The following is a 20,313-nucleotide window of genomic DNA, read 5'->3' on the forward strand; positions in this document are numbered from 1 at the left end:
TTTGCTCTGATTGTTGCCAACATCATATTTAAAGCACCAGGGAAGCAGGTTGCTAGCCTTACTTGCCCCGAGTCCCATTGGGTTTTACCCCTAACGGCTGAGGGACTAACCGGTGGATTTGGTAGTCTTTGCCGTATGAGCAGAAAGGTGACCACGACTCAGAATATGTCCGAGAAGCCCAGCCTTATTCCAAAGTAACTGGTATCCCGACTGTCAGGACCACTTACTTGGCCACTCATACGTTGCCCGTGGTTCATGAACTAGGACATGACTACAGGAACCCACACCATGAACCACCCAATGGTAGTAATAATATTAATAATGGTAATATTAATAATGGTAGTAATAATAATAATAAAAGTAATAGTTGTAAGAGTAAATAAACAACATAATAAGTTCAATAATAAGTACATAACATTTAAAAATAAATGCAAACACGACCCCCCCCCCCTCCCCACATACAAACACACAATGTCCTTCATTCGGGAACAAAGGCTTCACAATAATGGCTTCATACGAAGAAGTTGTGAACCAAATTACAAAACAATTTCACGTGTGAACAGTTCAAAAAATTTGTCTTCAGTTGTCTGAACGCGGACTGTTTTGTACGACGACCTCACGCCCTACCAACTCTCCCAGACGAGATCTACAAACAGTTGCTCATAGATACGCTTTTCCTGTGCCCAGTAGTTCTGGTGTTACTTTTAATTGCCGTTAACGAATTTTCTACTGGACAGCAGCACTTAGCACGAACTAAATAGCTATTTTGGGTGATACTCTATCGACATACAGCGTTTGGTACCGATCTGCGTGTCTAACATCTGGAGGCCTGGAGGCCGAGTTTCTTTGTTGTTGATTACGTAATTTCTCCAAAACCACGTGAAATGTTGCTGCTGTACACAAAAACAAAATTTAAGTACGCGACTCACTGTAGAGCACAATGTTGCGGCTGTGTCTTCATGGTCCTGCAGCTCGCTTTAAGGACAGCATATGCTATAAAAAATGTACGTCTCCTGAACGTCCCTCCTAAAGAAGAGAGAAACAGCGGTCAGTGCTAGCCAAGAGTGCTGGTCCGGAAATACATCTGGACGACAACGTCACGCGAGCCCACGCCAGATGTTCGCCGCCGCGAATGCGCCTGATCTCTGTATTGAAGTCAAGTGACGCTCCTTTCCTCCACGACCGAAATACACGGTCTATCACCTACTCAAAGCACTTGGCGCTCAATAACAGACGTTCTTGACTGAACCCAGCGAATCTCGTCCTTCCATTTGCATTAGGTGTTCGATGGGTATTACTCAACCCTTTCCAGATAGACTGGAACCTGAGTGTTCCGACGGAAGAGACACACAAACTCGTTCATACGCGAGTAGTTATTTAATATGTTATATGACCTTGAGTATCCTAAATGTGTCTTGTGCAGTTATGAAACAGCAGGCATAAAACAATGCCGAATACAGGAACGGTGATACCTGTTTCAGTCTTATTCGCTTCAGTCGTGGCAGAACACAAATACGTTCTGCATTTTCTGCGGAATTACATGATACACGTGTTGCCTTTGAAACGGTTTATTTTCTTTTCCCCTCTGCTTCTACTCAATTTCCCTCTCTTCAACGTGTGACACGTTATCCTAAACCTCCACAGTCATTAATTTTTGTAAATTGTACTTAAATACTGTTTTAAAATTACATATAATTATGGATCGTAAGCGGCTTGACAAAAAGAGTGAACTACACAAAAGACATGGTCGGATGTCAATGTAACTTGGTATACGTACATGTGTCGCCAGTTATGTAAATGACTAAAAGTTGCAATTCTAGGTAGAATGGACACAAAAGTGGATTAGTGTTACTCGCGCTTAGCCTTACCAGAACTGGTAAGGTATGTACGTTGGGTGAATAGTGTCGGATGATGAGTGATCAAATGGTTCAAATGGCTCTGAGAACTATGGGACTTAACATCTGAGGCCATCGGTCCCGTAGACTTAGAACTATTTAAATATAACTTAAATATAACTAACCTAAGGACATCACACACATCCATGCCCGAGGCAGGATTCGAACCTGCGATCGTAGCGGTCGCGCGGTTCCAGACTGAAGCGCCTAGAACCGAAATTATATAGCAAAAAAAAAAAAAAAAAAAAAAAAAAAATGGCTTAGCCACAGCGTGGTGGTTGTTTACACACCGGGTCTTGCGGTCTGTAGTACATTGTGCGCCGATTAGAAACTTCCTGTCACTCACTCCGCTGCAGAAGAAAAGATTCATTCTGGGAATTTGTGGTAAGGTCGTATGGGACCAAACTGCTGACGTCATCGGTTCTTAGGCCTACACACTACTTAATCTAACTTAAACTAACGTACGCTATGGACAACACACACACACACACACACACACACACGCCCCAGGGAAGACTCGAACCTCCGACGGGGGGAGCCGCACGGATCGTGACAAGACGCCCCTAGACTTCACGGGATTCATTCTGGAATTCGCTGTTGAATGGCATGACCCACTTTTCCTCATTCGTGTGTTACTTAACGCAGAAACGATTAGAGATGTGTGCCCTACTGAGATTCGAACCCTGAAATCTTGTCGCCATTAGGCACTGCTGACTGAGCCGTTGATTTATGATTTGTGCCTTGCAGCCCGTCTCACACTCTCAGTTTACCGTAACAGTTGTAGACATTCCTGAACTAGCTGTCATGTAAAAAGGGATGTGATGTGGAAATGGCTAGGACGTAGTCTGTAAAGTGCCGGGTACGGCCCCAGTCTGACTAACAGTTTGTCTCGCACAGTTTCATAACGGAGTACACTCCGCCACAGAGTAAAAGATTCATTTTGAAATCAAAGTGGCATTGTAGAATTAACATGAAGTAGAGCTGCAACGTGTAAAATCTGCGGTACAGTAAAGACTTAGAGAAATCCGATAGTATCCAACTTCGGCCATAATTTGCGAACATACGTTTGGATTACGGTAGTATGTGGCAGTGAATCATGGCTCGTTGGAAAACCGGAAAGGAAGAGATTGGAAGAGACTGAGAAGCGTTGTTACAGAACGACGTTGAAAGTAGGTGGACTGATAAGGGACTAGTAGATTTTCCGCAAAATCTAGGAAACATATAGAAAACATTTACAAGGGGAGGAGACAGTGTGATGGGACTTGTGTTAAGACAACAGAGAATAACTTACGTGGCAGTCTGTAACCGCGCGACTGTTGCGGTCGCATGTTCGAATCCTGCCTCGGGCATTGGTGTGTGTGATGTCTTAGGTTAGTTAGATTTAAGTAGTTCTAAGTTCTAGGGGACTGATGACCTTAGATGTTAAGTCCCATAGTGCTCAGAGCCATTTGACCCAATAACTTACGTGGTACTGAAGGAGACGTAGAGGGTAAAAACGGCAGGTGAAGAGAGAGTTTGGAATACATCCAACAAGTAATTGAGTACGTAGGATGGAAGTGCTACTCTGAGATGAAAATATTGGCACAAGAGAGGAATTTGTGGCCGGCTAACGACGAAGGCTCCTTCCACCTTCAAGTTAGCTACTTTTGTCCCTTTTATGTCTTCCATAGACTTCTCTCCTCACCTATTCCTTTTAGTATTTGTTTTCGTACATTATCCGTCCACGTTGCCCTGTGATGTACATGTCCGCTGCAGTGGACAGCTGTTAAAGTCGCGTCTTTGGCGTTTTCAGTTAGTCCTGAGGCTGCAAATGCACGTAATACGGTCCAGTGGACACTCCCTGCTGGTGCTGTGCCCTGCGTCCATTTCCAGCCTCAGGAATGATTGAAAACCCCAAAGAAGCGACCATTAACAGCTTTTTACTGCAGCGGACATGTGCACCATAGGGTTAATTTTTAGCATTCTCCCATAACAACACATTTCAGAAGATACCAGCGTCTCCGGATTCCGATGATCCAAGTTCCACTCTTACTTAATTCTGATCGTCTGATGTACTCATTCCTGATATAGAGCTCTCTTAGTTTGTACCTATCTACTTGTGATATATTTATTGCTTCTGCCATCCAGTGCAGTCTTGCTTTCTAGAAAGAAGACTAGATAGGAGAATTGTTTCACTTCTTCCAGTAATGTATCGTCCCCCACATCAGATTTCAAGCAAGTCGTTATCTTTTTTTGTACTACTCTTAATCGCCTTTCGTCGTTGCTTTGTTATGCTTGCCACACGTTTTTTGTGTTGTCCAGTCCTATCAGCAGGTCTTTAAACCTTCCTTATTTCTGACCTTCAGGAATAAGTGTTTGCGAACCTTACGTAGCGTTTGTATTTGCTCGATTTGTCCGTCGAAGAAGATAGCAAAGTGCACTGTTAATTATAATCACAGACTTGTCGCATATGATGCAATTACATATGAGGAATTCGCGTCCAGTAAAAACCGTATTGCTATCTGGTTTCAACAGTATGCGAGCCAACTTTTAACGAAATCTTAAGTGTGGTAACCTTTGACTGCAGGATTAATCAGTACTTGAGGAAGTCGTGTCACACGTACCACTGATTATAGAGATCTGCATCACCAAACAGCTAAAACGCTCACCGAGTGAAAGTTGTAGACTGCCTATCTGACAGCTTCCAGGGCAACAAAAACCTGTCTTTCAGTATTTCGTTTGATTATAGACCGAATTTAAAAAAAATTTAAAATACTTTCATTTATACATATAATCTTATGTGAAATGTTTAACACGACATGTCAACTATTAAAGTTAGAAACTGTATTTGTCTTGAGGTAGAATAACTCACAGCGCTCAAATTACCCACACTAATTCATCCAGTGTTTGAGAATGAGAACACCACCACCCCAACACACATACACAAAATACTGAAAGGGAAAACGTTTATTTTTTATTACTTTTTCATAGTTCCTGCTGTGAAACTTCATTTTACTCTTTTGTCAACGTTTTGCAGACAGTATCGACATGTACTACTGAATGTACGTACAAAATTATAAGAGACTTAGTTTAGAGGTCATAAACATTTGAACTGCTTCAAAAACTAGCTGTTTTATACATGGGGATTCGACTCGTGTGGTTGGTTAGATGCTGGTATGAAGAGAAACGATCAAGTAAAATGTAGGTAAAGCTAACGGATAGTTTTGATTTACTGATGGGATACTGGTAGAAAACCCAAAGAGATTCTGGTCGTATGTAAAGTACACCAGTGGCAAAAAACAGTCAATACCGTCACTGCGCGATAGCGATGGAAATGTTATCGATGATGGTGCCACTAAAGCGTAGTTACTAAATACAGTTTTCCTTAATTCCTTAACGAAAGAAGAAGAAGTAAATATTTCAGAATTCGAAACCAGAACAGCTGTTAGCATGAGTGACATAAAAGTAGATACCTTAGGTGTTGCGAAACAACTCAAATCACTTAAGAATGGCAAGTCTTCCGGTCCAGATGGTATACCAATCAGTTTCCTGTCAGAGTATGCAGACACAATAGCGCTTTTCTTAGCAATCATATACAACCGCTCACTTGACGAAAGGTCTGTTCCTAAAGACTGGAAAGTAACATAGGTCACACCAATATTCAAGAAAGGAAATAGGAGTAACCCATTGAATTACAGACCCATATCACTGATTTCAATTTGCAGTAGGATTTTGGAGCATATACTGTACTCGAACATTATGAATCACCTTGAAGAAAATGACTTATTGATACATAACCAACAACGATTCAGAAAATATCGTTCTTGTGCAACGCAACGTTCTTTATTCCTATGAAGTAATGAGTGCTGTCGACAAGGGATCTCAGAACGATTCCATATTCCAATATTTCCAGAAGGCTTTTGATACCGTTGCTCACAAGCGATTATTAATCAAATAGCGTGCATATGGAGTATCGTCTCAGTTGTGTGACTGTATCCGTGATTTCCTCTCAGAGAGGTCACAGTTCGTAGTGATGGTCGGTAAATCATCGACTAGAACAGAAGTGATATCTGTCGTTCCGCAAGATAGTGTCATAGGCCCTCTGCTGTTCCTGATTTACATAAATGATCTAGGTGATAATCTGAGCACCCCCCCCCCCCCCCCTTAGATTGTTTGCAGATGACGCTGTAATTTAATGTTTAGTAAAATCATCAGACGATCAATCCCAGTTACAAAATGATCTAGAAAGAATTTCTGCATGGTGCGAAAAGTGGCAATTAGCACAAAAACAAAGAAAAGTGCGAGGTCATCCGATAAATTTAGGGTATACGATAAATCGCACAAATCTAAGGGCTGTCAATTCAACTAAATACCTGGGAATTACAATTACGAGCTACTTAAATTGGAAAGACCACATAGATAATATTGTGGGGAAGGCGAAACAAAGACTGCGATTTGATGGCAGCACACTTAGAATATGCGACAAACCAACTAAGGAGACAGCCTACATGACACTTGTCCGTCGTCTGCTGGTATAATGCTGCGAGGTGTGGGATCCTTACCAGGTAGGATTGACGGAGGACAAAAGTGCAAAGAGTGGCAGCTAGTTTCGTGTTATCGCGCAATAGGGGTGAGAGTGTCACTGATATGATACACGAGTTGGGGTGGCAGTCACTTAAACAAAGGCGGTTTTCTTCGCGGCGAGATCTGTTTACGAAATTTCAATCAGCAGCTTTCTCTTCCGAATACGAAAGGATTTTGTTGAGGAGAAATGATCATCATAATAAAATAAGAGAAATCAGAGCTCGAACCGAAAGATTTAGGTGTTACTTTTTTCCCACGCGCCATTCGAGAGTAGAATGGTAGGAATTAGGTATGAAAATGGTTCGATGAACCCTCTGCCAGGCACTTAAGTGTGAATTGCAGAGTAACCATGTAGATGTAGATACTGAGAACTGCAGTTTGTTTACAAAGACAATTATTTACAGCACAGTTGTAGGACCATTGTGTGGATAGTAGTGTAGTGTTTCGGAATCATATCAGCTCAGACTAACAGAGGACATCAAGCGCATACAAAGAAGGGCGATGTGAATGCTCACAGTATTCTTTGGCCGATGGAGATATACGTTTGAACACCTTAATTAGCCCGCGCTAGAGGAAAGATGTATGTTGCATGAGAACCTTCTCAGAAAACTCCAAGAACAGGATTCCGGGGTAAAAACTGAGTATTCTCCCGCCAACTACTTCTGAATTCTGTACAGATAATATTATGTTAACAATAGCTCGGACGGAGGTGTACCGCATACATTTTTCCCACGTTGCAACCGTGTATGGAACGTGAAAGAATCTGAATACATGTATAATACGATGACAAGCACTGTCTACATCACACTTCTTAGTGAATTGCAGAGCATAGGTACAAGCGTAGGTGCAGGCACCAGTGAAGGAGTGATGAATATGCGGACTTATTGGCAAATGTATTTGACTGGGAAGAGTTCATAACAAGTGAGGCTGATAACTCGTTCACTCCTTCCTACTTCATGTAAAGGTTTCACATCTTGGAGGAATGGTGTCCATATCGTAATTAACCATTAGGTTAAGACTTTTCGTGGTTCCCAAGAATCATTTCAGGCTAAACTCTGGGGCAGAATAAAGCCACGGTATTTTCTTCCCCGTCACTCCCGAACTGTACCCCAATGACCATGCCGGCCGGAGTGGCCGTGCGGTTCTGGGCGCTACAGTCTGGAGCCGAGCGACCACTACGGTCGCAGGTTCGAATCCTGCCTCGGGCATGGATGTGTGTGATGTCCCTAGGTTAGTTAGGTTTAAGTAGTTCTAAGTTCTAGGGGACTGATGACCATAGATATTAAGTCCCGTAGTGCTCAGAGCCATTTGAACCATTTATTTGAACCCAACGACCATGACGTCGTCGGGAGCCTCTCATCGACAGCTCGTTTCACGTTTTTAGTACACATCGGCCCATTTATTTGTACGGTCGCACGAATTGGCGCCAAGAGGCAGCATTCGTCATCTGAATGCCAGCGTAAATTAGAGTGTTGTACGAAGGTCAGTTCCACGTCGATAACCTTGCATGCCAAGAGTAGTCCGAATAAAACGTCAACGTTGCGATACAAAGGAGACTTGGGATACAGAGTACAGAGACCAGCGACGTGGTTCGAAGAACGCTGTTTATCTGAATTTTCTTTTCTCAGGACTCCAACTGGATAACGATTTGATTAATTAAATCTGCTCCAAGAAAATCTTGTTAGCCGGTCCAAATAGATTTACTTGGGACATCAGCTAGTAAGTTTTATCTTCTATAAATTTTTCTTTGAATGTTGTTTTGCCCTAGGTAGTAAGCATGCTGAAACTGCAGTTTCGCTCAGAAGTTGACTTTGCCACGAAACTGTCGTTGGACCGATTTTATAGTAACAAGTTATTTCACATATTACCCGCACCTAATGTCACTTGCTCTGTGGAGGTTAGACTAAGTGTTTCTTAGTGCTCTTTAAACTCAAACGATTCTTCCAACTTTGCATTGAATTTGGCTAGCTGATTTTTAGTTGATGCTATCTAGCCTCGATTCTTGGAGACCGTTGTTTAATGTTGTGGCAAGATGTATGAGCCGGTTCTGGAGTAGATGATCTGGATAAACGTGCACCAACCATTTCTCTTCTTGGAAGTTGCTGAGATCTCCAGGTCGCATCGCCAAAATTGAGATCTGCTGCACACTATGGATAGATGGTGTGCAACCGACGTGTAGAGACCTGAATCAATATCCCCACTGATGAGTAAAATATGTATGACCACTATCCACCGCAAGACTGAATGTCGCCTTATGGAGTTGTGCGCGTATGTGGTGAAGAAAGTATTTAAGGGGAGCAGAGACGATGGGCAATATTGACAGGCACTTGGGTAAAGTTCTTCAAATGCACAAGCGAAAAAAGAAGTAATGGTAAACTACGGACAACGTTTATTTAGCGTTGGTTGCAATAGCAAGTAACTCTCCACAGAAAAGCGTATGTGCGTATTTTGGCAAAGCGGAGGCAATTTTCGACAACATCTGACGTTAGGGGCGACCGCATCATCAAGATGATGACACATATTAAGAAATATTATCTACGAATTTAAGCGTAATTCTGCAGAGGTACTGATTTCTAATTTCATTCCATGATCATCCACGAGCTCGAAAACAGAACTCTGGCAAACAACTTGGCTGAATTGGTCTAGTCCAATCACATCACAAATATCATCTTCGTAAGTTTGCATGTTCGACGCGGACATATTTAGGTGATTCGAAAGTGTTGGAGCGAGATCGTCTCTGCATGACTCTGTGATTTGTATTGGATCAATAGTTATTCTGAAGTTGGTTTGTAAATTCCAAGACCTTTTCAGTAAATAGTCTAACTAAAGGAGTGCGTTTATTAACAGCAGTACAAACAATAGTTACTGTTATCTTCACAGTAGGTGAACCTGAATTCTTGTAATTTACTCCGAAGACCAAGATGATTAAACATGAATTATTGTGGAGTCTAACGTTGTCGGCTTCCGATAAATATTGAATCTATGTGTTTCGTTTAAATTGAAAACAGTGACATGTAAAAATTTTATACTTCTCCGATCTCTGTTTTCTATGGTGAACTATTTATTCTTGTGTAACTGATTTAAGTTTCTGACGAAGTGTAAATACCTCTACCCTAGCACCATTAAACAGGATTCTCTTACAATTCCTAGCACTACAGTGCACAATCTTATCGGTAGAGGTCTACGCGGAGAAAAAAAAAAAAGACATCCACTTCCGCAAGGGCCTTATCCGCATCGAGTGCCTAGGTATTTTATGCGCTTCCGAGGTTAATGAAATTTTGTAAATCATTTTAACTCGCTCTGTATGCCGGAGCTCTAAGGTGGGATTGCCCTGGCCTAAATTTTCGTTCGCTGAAGTCGAACTTCGTAATGTACATTTCACTAACGAAGAGGTTCGTGTATTGTTATAACGTTGGCATCTTTAACGGTGCATATTTAAACAATATGAGTAACGCTGCTTATACGTTAGAAAACGGAGTGTACACTTTTGACATTTTTAATATAACAGAGCTTGCCATCTTGCTGCATTCCGTAAGTTGCAACTTTCTGTTAAAACTGTTGTTGTTGTTGTGGTCTTCAGTCCCGAAACTGGTTTGGTGCAGCTCTCCATGCTACTCTATCCTGTGCAAGCTTCTTCATCTCCCAGTACCTACTGCAACCTACATCCTTCTGAATCTGCTTAATGTAGTCATCTCTTGGTCTCCCTCTACGATTTTTATCCTCCACGCTGCCCTCCAATACTAAATTGGTGATCCCTTGATGCCTCAGAACATGTCCTACCAACCGATCCCTTCTTCTGGTCAAGTTGTGCCACAAACTTCTCTTCTCCCCAATCCGATTCAATACTTCCTCATTAGTTATGTGATCTACCCATCTAATCTTCAGCATTCTTCTGTAGCACGACATTTCAAAAGCTTCTATTCTCTTGTCCAAACTATTTATCGTCCATGTTTCACTTCCATACATGGCTACACTCCATACAAATACTCTCAGAAATGACTTCCTGACACTTAAATCTATACCCGATGTTAACAAACTTCTCTTCTTCAGAAACGCTTTCCTTGCCATTGCCAGTCTACATTTTATATCCTCTCTACTTCGACCATCATCAGTTATTTTGCTACACAAATAGCAAAACTCCTTTACTACTTTAAGTGTCTCACTTCCTAATCTAATACTCTCAGCATCACCCGACTTAATTCGACTACATTCAATTATCCTCGTTTTGCTTTTGTTGATGATCATCTTATATCCTCCTTTCAAGACACTATCCATTCCGTTCAACTGCTCTTCCAAGTCCTTTGCTGTCTCTGACAGAATTACGATGTCATCGGCGAACCTCATGACATCGTAATTCTGTTAAAACTAATGAAATGGATTTTGTGAAATTTTCTGCTCAACATTGGGAAACAAAATAAAGTCTTGTTAGGTAGTCATCACATATTGAACGCGTGAAGCAACACACTCTAGGGGCGGCAAACTATTATCGCCACATCTTAATTAGGTTAGAGATTAGAAATCTTTGCGGCTAGCAATGATGTTCCTGTATGAACTATTTTTTACTACAATTTGATTCGTGATTTCGTCAGTGTTGCGAGGGCTGACGAGAGATATCAGATAGACAGTAATGATGCTCGGTGTAAAGGATTATCCATTCTTACGGGTCCTAATTCCAATACACTCAGAATTTAGTAATTTTTGCCAAGTTGGCGTCTTTCGTTGTAAAGAGCCATTTATGTTAGGTTTGAATAGTCCTACATTAAAGAGGTGTCAGATAAGCTGGCCATTAGTAGAAGTCAGTGTCTGGCGACCTAATATAACGGAGCAGCCTATTGAAAATTGTGCAAATGAATAAAGTTAGGTTGGCCGTAAAAAGTAAAGCGGTCTGCGCTGTTGGCAATTTTCTTCGAAAGTCGAGGTTTCAAAAAGCCTCCCTCAGCAAGAGGGCAACCCCCCAAGGTAATCTATAATATGCCATCATTAGGACCTCTCTCGCTCGCCTTCAATTGACCGAGCGTTGTCTCACGGTCCAGTAATACAGTACCTCCTATTTAGGCAATTTTGTCGCCTATTTCTATCTAGCACAATCATAAGAGCATCCTTATTACTATATTTGTTGGTCTTTTATCAATATACACATATTTCAGTCTGTAGTCGACTCCTAATTAGGTAGAGTGGCGCTATCGCTTACTGCCGTTAATCTATCATCACGCCTGATCTGTTCCACTGTAATTGTGAAGGCAAGGTCAAATCACGTCTGTAGTAGCCGATGAATGCGATGCTTCACGTACGATAGGGGTAGTGAGAAGGGTAGTGGGTGATCATTTCCAGGTCACAAAGCTGGGTACATGTTTTCATCTTTTCACAAACAATACTGTTTAAAATTGGTCATTTACCAAATGTTCGATAATTCACTACAATGTTATGTCGTGTTAACTTCTACACTTTTCAATATCGTAAGTGTTGCAGTGTAATACTTGTTAATATATTGAAGGGGAATACTGATTGATTCACTGATTTCATGCCGAACACCACTTATAGCATATTTTATACACAAACAAGAATCAGACCATGAAGCGAAAATTCCAATGAAAGGAATATCCGAGAAGAGCAGCCATCGGTTGTTGCGTAAGTGATTTATGTTACAACAAACGAAACAGGAATGAGTCGGGCGTAAGGAAATTACTGGAACCAAAGAAACAGGAAGCACGCGTAATTTGATGGAAAACCAGGAAGAAAGGTCTTTCGTACCACAACAACGCATCTATTTTCTGAAGAAAACTATTCTCAGAGATCTACTTTGTGTAATTTTGTCCATGAATTTCGATTCACTTGGTCATGAGCATGTCGCAATGCAACGTCTTGTGGAATGTAAATACAGTTTACGTAGCAGACAGCTGTCAGATTCAAAATTCCACCTACAGCGTATCTTGCACCAATAGCAGAGAAGACACGTAATTGCGATTGGTCGGTGCTCAGAATTTAATAGCGGGCGCCACAACTTACGTGGTACACTCACGGATACATTAGTAGACTGAATGATACAGTGTCACTGGTGTCACTGTGTCCAGCACTTTAGAATCGCAACATGGCGGGGAGCGCAAAGAGCGTGTAACAGTCGTAAGAAATGGGGGTGAGCTGATATAACTACTTTACGTTTTGAAATATTGGTCAATACTTGTGTCGTGTTTGGTTGTATTCTCGTACAGCAGACGGAAGGTAGAAGGAAAGGAACATGTCTCAATACAAATGTAACTAGAAACATCTGACGTATTTTTGCTTAAATTGTACTATACGTAAGCCTAAATAATTAAATTATAGTTGCATTATCTGAAATACCGCCAGTGCTTCCAAAAGAATACATCAAACATTTGCAATAACAACTACAATTAAATAAAGGAATAAGACACTGGTTAAATAGCAATCACTACTATTAATGGTGGGTCAACAATGTCATTTCACTGAAATTATTTTTATTTCGAAGAAAGCAGATACTGAGAAAAGTTTCTCGCAAAAGAGAAAGAAATTACAATTGAATTTATATACATACAGATCTATATTACAAGCAGATTTTGAGAAAAATTTCTCACAAAAGAGAAAGAAATTACACTGGAATCTGTATTATATGTTTTAAATGTTACAGGGGAGAATGATCGGCATTGCAGCTTGTCAGTTTTTGTGGTCGTTGCGTTGCGACTTCGAACGCGATTCGGTTATGCTGGCGGCGTAATAATTGTGGCCCTATCAGTCATGAAATTCCGATGTATTTGTACTCTTCGTTGAAATATGAGTCTCCAGGCGGTAATACGAGGTGTATCAAAAAGAATCATTCGATTTGGCGCGTCTACATTTCAGAAACTAATGTTGTTGTTGTAGCTGTGGTCTTCAGTCTTGAGACTGGTTTGATGCAGCTCTCCAGAAACTAATAAAGATATACAATGAATTTTGTTTGTTGGTGAACGGGAATCTCAAAAATTTTTATTTCATACCTTTTCATAGGTGTTCAATACGCCCCCCTTGAGATACACGGCATATGTCAATGCGGTATTCAAATTGTTCCAACACTGCAGCGAACAGGTCTTGAGTTACAGCTTCCACAGCTGTTATTGTGCGACATCTCAGTTCATTCATTGTCGTTGGTAACAGAGGCAAATAAACAGAGTCCTTTATAAACCCCCACAAGAAATAATCACATACAGTCAGATCTAGTGACCCTGGAGGCCAGTAATGTAAGGCTTAATCATTTGGTCTGGTGCGACAAATCCCTCATTCAGTAATCCATTGATTTAAAAATTCCCGCTCTTCCAGATACCATTGTGGCGGTGACCCATCCTGTTGGCAAAGTCGTTGGAATCAGTCTCCAACTGTGAGACAAGAAAGTGATCAAGCATATCGAGATATGTGCTTGCTGTAGCAGTGGTCTCGGTAACGAAAAATGGACCACATACCTTTTCCCGAGAAACTGCACGAGACACATTAAATTTCAGAGCACCCCTCTCATGTGGTACAGCTTCATGTGGTTGTTCTGTACCCCATTTTCTCACATTATGACGGTCCACCGTTCCCTTTAATTGGAATGTTGCTTCTTCACTAAACACTAAGCGTGAAAAAAAATTGTCATCCTCCATCTTGCGAAGAACGAAGTTACAGAACTCCACACGTTCACAAAGAGCATGCAGCAGCTGAATTTTGCATGGTTTTTATGCGTACACGTCGACGAAGACACGCCAGACGGACATCGGAGCCATGTTGAGCTGTCGAGCTGCACGGCAAACAGGATTTCTGCAGACTCCTTGTGAAACTATGGCAGATGTTTCGATGTCTGTGTCAGACACTCGGGGACGGCCCAGCGATTTGCCTGTACACAAACAGCGTGTTGTCTCGGCATTGTTATGCCTTCGTCTAATGCTCTGTGCTCTAGGAGGATCCACACCATATCTAGTACGAAAGTTATGCTTAATAGTTATTACTGACCCGCACTGCGCAAAACGTAGAACACAAAATGCTTGCCGTTGTTCCGACACCATTTTTGCTAGAAGCGAAGTGGGCGCACACTGCTGCTACCCAGCGGGAACCTTGTAAAACTCGAGCGTTTGCTCTTTCCAACACTACATTGTTCAAACACATATCTCAAATAAAATAACAGTTAAATCGGGTGACACACTGTATTGTCCTCCGTATCATTCCTTTGGTCACAGGCTGGTTACACACATTTGTTTCTGAGAGAGCCAGTACAAGATACGCTGTATCTTTTGGCCAACATTTTCCATCTGGAATCATTAAGTTGTTCCGTCACGTCCTAACGACAACGTACTTTTTGTACTGCGGTGAATATTATGAGATGTCTGACGGCACAGCCATGGGATCACCACTGCTTCCAGCAGTCGCAAATTTCTTCATGGTGCACTTTGAGGAGCAGGCTCTGAAAACTGCGACATTTCAGTCATCTTGCTTTCTACGATACGTTGATGACACCTTCGTGATATGGTCTCTGAAGATACACTATAGCAGTTTGTCGATCAACATCCCAACATTAAATTTATTGTCGAGATGGAGAAGCACGGCAAGCTACCATTCTTGGATGTTTTGATGAGAGGAAGGCAGGAGCCCATCTCGGTCATTCAGTGTACCGGAAACCAACACACACTGATCGGTACTTGAACGCCAATAGTTTCCACCACCCGGACTGAAGCGCCTAGAACCGCTCGACCACATCGGCCGGCTGTGGTATTCAGATTAGTAGAATTTTCGCTATCACTTTACCTCAATCCTTCACTTGTACCGCAAGTAGTAAATAATAGACACATGCTGTTTAACTATAAAGTCGAACTGAAAATAGTTGTATAAATAACTAAAAAATAAAATTTCTGATTTTCCTTGTGTTTATGATTCTGGATCTATACACATGACACATAAGAGGCCTATGCTGGACTCTAACAACACCAGTTACCCGAGAACTACCGTACACAGCCAGAAAATTGTACAGCACGCTAGTCTTAGAGACTGGCTATGATGAAATGTGGATGTGGATTACGCAACCCCATAAAGACGCCCTCCATTTCCTAATGAGTATCCTTGTCTCATTGCTTAAGAAAGGAATGCGAAAATCCCGTGACTACACATGCGCGTGCAAGTACACAATTTAACTGGAGAAACCGCTGCAACCACAACAGTGGACAATTAAAAAACTACTGTCAGAGAGCTAATGACTCGTCTAATTCGCTGCAGCATTACGACAAAACAGCGGAAATAGTAATGAGAGGGACAGTATTGAGAAAGCTTCTGTAACTGAATTCAGCTGCTAAGTACATTTAACATTGATTGTTGTTATTGTTCTAGCTAAAATCCTAAATGAACTTTTTTTAGTCTGCCTGTCAACCACACTCTATCTACATTATTACGGAGAATTGAAAAAAGTGAAATTAAATTAAAAAAAAATTAAAGCTAATATTACAGATGAAGGTTATAACCGATTACTTATTCCAGTCTCAGTTTCGACTTAATACAGCGAAATGCCGGCTTCGATCGTTATGTCCCATCTTGATATGTTTTCAGAAAAGCTACAGTGTAAAACGTTAACTTCTCCGCCATGTATGACAACAACACAAAAATGTTGTATTTCGCGCTGTGAGATCTAAATGTGACTCATTACGGCAGAAAACGGTATCTGCCTAAATTAAAGCGCAACTATGACTGAGGTAAATATTCAGTTGCAGCTTTCCAACAGTTGCTGCAGGTCCCTATAGATAGAGAAAGTAGATCTAGAGTGGTGCTACACTGATAAAATATTGATAAGAATTGTTTTGGATTCGAAATTATTTGGGAAATAACGTAAAAACGTCTGCCTTTAAACTTCCTTTTGGTTGAGAACGAAATCGTAGCTTAGCATAGTGATTAGTGTAAGTGCAGTATTTAGGATCTGGTTTCACATTTTACAAACTTTGTGGTGTTTCCCAGTGTCTGGATGCCACGAAATAGCCATAGTTTTCAAATATGATTTGAAATGATGTGCTTCATGAGTTAAGAAATTGTTGCACCCGATTCATGTACCGGTTTGGTGGTAGCACAGGGGCAACATGCTCCATTTAAACATTGCATTCAGGTCGTCGACAGGCAACATTCGACCAGTGCCGTACTTGAAATGGTTCAAATGGCTCTGAGCACTGTGGGACTTAACATCTGAGGTCATCAGTCCCCTATAACTTAGAACTACTTAAACCTAACTAACCTAAGGACATCACACACATCCATGCCCGAGGCAGGATTCGAACCTGCGACCGTAGCAGTCTCGCAGTTCCGGACTGCAGCGCCTAGAACCGCGTGGCCACACCGGGGGCACAACTCCATGTTTCAGTCAAACGTCAGCAGAGGACAACAGGCGCTAGAAATCGTTAATGCCGACGTATCCGCCAAGTGAAGCAACTATTACAAACAATTTGGAATTATTTTTTGCATAGACTGAAATTCACCGTGTATAGGACAATATTTCTCGCTAAACGTCAGCTGTCTCACACTGCAGTTGGACGAACTATCTTTGGAATGATTCTCTATGATGGGACGACGTTCTCATGCTGCAGTTGCAGAGACTGTGTTGTTATTAGAATAGCTAACCACGTAAGGCAGAACGAGCATTTCACGCATATACCGTTCGTATTACGAATGTGCTGTACCAAGTTTAGTGAAATAAGAAGACAGAAGACCAGCGTCTACATCATAGTACTGAAACCAAAAGATTCATGTCTAGAATTCTAGCAAGACTGATTATCTACGTTCCCTTCAGTTCCCACACATGATCAAACCAGTGTGTTACGTCTGTTTCGTATAAAAAGTGAAGTAATTAGAGTCAACAAACTTTTGTTCATGTGTTGTGTACCATTCAGCTTTATATATTTGTTACCAACCGTATTGTTGCGTATCACGTTTGTTGTTATGGTCTTCAATCTAAAGACTGGTTTGATGCAGCTCTCCATGCTATTGTACAGTGTGCAAGCATCTCCATCTCCGAATAACTGCTGTAACCTACATCCTTCTGAATCTGCTTACTGTATCCATCTCTTGATCACCCTCTACTATTTTTACCCCGCACACTTCCCTCCAGTGCTAAACTGGTGATCTCCTGATGTCTCAGAATGTGTCCAATCAACCGATCCCTTCTTTTGGTCAAGTTGTGCCACAAATTTCTTGTCTTCCCAGTTCTATTCAGGACTTCCTCATTATTTACGTGATCGATCCATCTAATCTTCAGCATTTTTCTGTAACACCACATTTCGAAAGCTTCTATTCTCTTTTTTTGTAAAATCTTTATGTCCGTGTTTAACTTTGATACGTGACTAGACCCAGAAAAATGCCTTCAGACAAGACTTTCTAACACTTAATTCTATATTCTACATTAACAAATCTGTCTTCTTCAAAAATGCTTTTCTTGCCATTCCCACAGTATGTTTTATATCCGCTCTCCTTCGGCCGTAATCAGTTATTTTGCTCCTCAAATAGCAAACCTCATCTACTACTTTAAGTGTCTCGTTTCCTCCTCTGATTCCCTTAGCATCACCTGGTTTAATTCGACAACATTTCATTATCCTTGTTTTGCTTTTGTTGGTGTTCATCTTACATCCTTCTTTCAAGACACTTTCCATTATGTTCAACTGCTCTTTTAAGTCCTTTACTGTCTCTGACAGAATTACAATGCCATCGGCAAACTTCAGAGTTTTTATTTCTTCTCCCTGAACTTTAATTCCTGCTCCTTGGTTTTCATTGGTTTCCTTTACTGCTTGTTCAATATACGTATTGAATAACATCGGGGAGAGGCTACCATCCAGTCTCAATTTTCAACCACTGCCTCCATGCCCTTCGACTCTTACCACTGCCGTATGGTTTCTGTACAAGTGGTGACTGGCCTTTCGCTCCGTATATTTTATCCCAGCTATCTTCAGAATTTCAAAGAGAATGTTCCAGTCAACACTGTTAAGAGCTTACTCTACGTCTACCAATGCTATGAATGTAGGTTTCCTTAACCTGCCTCACGTGTTCCTACATTCCTCCGGAATGCAAACTGATCTTCCCCGAAGTCGGCTTCTACCAGTTTTTCCATTCTTCTGTAAAGAATCCAAGTTCGTATTCACCGGATGGGAGAGTTTTGTAATGGCTCTCCAAAGGCTATCAGTAGTTCTGATGGAATGTTGTCTACTCCTGGAGCCTTGTTTCGATTTAGATCTTTCAGAGCTTTGTCAAATTCTTCTCGCAGTATCGTATCTCCCATCTCATCTTAATGTACGTCCAACTCCCTTTCTATAATATCGCTTCCAAGTTCATCTCCCTTGTAAAGACCCTCTACATATTCCTTCCACCTCTCAGCTTTCCCTTGTTTGCTTAGGACTGGTTTACCATCTCAGCTCTTGATATTCATACAGCTGCTTCCCCTTTCCTCAAAGGCCTCTTTAATTTTCCCGTAGACGGTATCTATCTTTCCATTAGTGAAATAAGCTTCTAAATCCTTACATCTGTCCTCTAGCCATTCCTGCTTAGCAATTGTGCACTCCTGTCAATCTCATTTTTTAAACGTTTGTATTCCCTTTCGCCTACGTACTTTACTTTCACGTTTATGAGAACATTTTGTGCTGTGAGATCGTAAGATTCTCCATATCATGCAACAGTTTACTTTAATGTAACAGTTTCAGAAATGTCGTTGACAAGTATCTGTGACATGAATCGACATTTAGTGCTGCCTCTACACAGACTGAACCCGAATTCCACCGACAGAATTTCAGATACCGTTCGGGGATATTTTTTGAGCATTTTGGTATAAGGTTCTCATGGTCGCTGGAGGCTCGGTACAGAGTAACTACTGTATATTTCGTTTGATTTGGTCGCAGCGGTCCTGTTCCATGGACAATTCGATCGCCAAACATGGCACCAATAGATTTCCTCTTCTAGGGTCTGTACTCGATTCCTATGCTTGTCGCAGCCGCAGAGGTAGTTTGCCAAATACCCGGCTTCCTAGAATTTGTATTAGAGTCGATGGTGGGTCTCCGTACACACTTCTGTGATCATGGTTGTCGACCTTTTTAACAATACCTGTAAGGGAGCAGCTTTGCATTTGTTACGTACTGTACTGTACACTGACAGAAAAGATCAGTCTTATTGTGATAAACATATGCGTTTTTTGTCCGTGCGTTACTCCGTAACATACGTACGCTTAGCAAATTAGTTATAGCGATTTATTATTCTACGTACTGCTGGAAGAACATGATGAAAAAGAAGACATTTTACTCCAACAGTTACGTAACGGGAAAGTTGAAACGCATCTCATCTTTTAGGACAGTGTTTGACAAAAGTTTCTTCATAACACTTATCAGTGGTCATTATCAAACGAAAACAAAGTTCTGTGAGTTCTTAAGGTCAAGTCTTTCCCAGTTTAAGTATGTCTTAGATATGGTTAAGTAATATGCTAGGAAGGATTCATCAAATAGATATTTATGTCCAGTATTAGTTCAAAACAGTCTTAGTTGCAATTTTAGTTTTTTTTTAAATTAATAACTACGCGTTTCACCCTATTTAGGCATCTTCAGGCTGATCTTAATTTGGTATTTCTTAGGACGATCCATTAGACAGTGTAGCTAAAGGGCATCGTCGAGTACACCAGGCCAACATCGCCTTCGTTAACCTAAGTAAATACTTTCTAGATGGACGTGAGAGACACCAAGACCTGCATAATGCGTTCACGTTCACAGGACCAACTAATAGAATAAGTTGGGGCTTAAGTAGGTAGCGTAATGCACCAGAGCGTACTAGCACATGACTCTACGGTGCATTATGCTACCTACTTAAGCCCCAACTTATTCTATTAATTGCTCCT

The 20,313-nt window shown here is 41.2% G+C and overlaps 1 protein-coding gene across 1 annotated transcript in view; it reads left to right on the forward strand.

Moving 5' to 3' along the window:
* LOC126335348 (uncharacterized) overlaps positions 1-20,313 on the forward strand; it is a 213,364-nt gene that overhangs the window by 170,455 nt on the left and 22,596 nt on the right. The window lies entirely within an intron of this gene.

This window comes from Schistocerca gregaria, chromosome 2 (assembly GCF_023897955.1).
Source record: "Schistocerca gregaria isolate iqSchGreg1 chromosome 2, iqSchGreg1.2, whole genome shotgun sequence".
In the NCBI taxonomy this organism is placed as follows: Eukaryota; Metazoa; Arthropoda; class Insecta; order Orthoptera; family Acrididae; genus Schistocerca; species Schistocerca gregaria.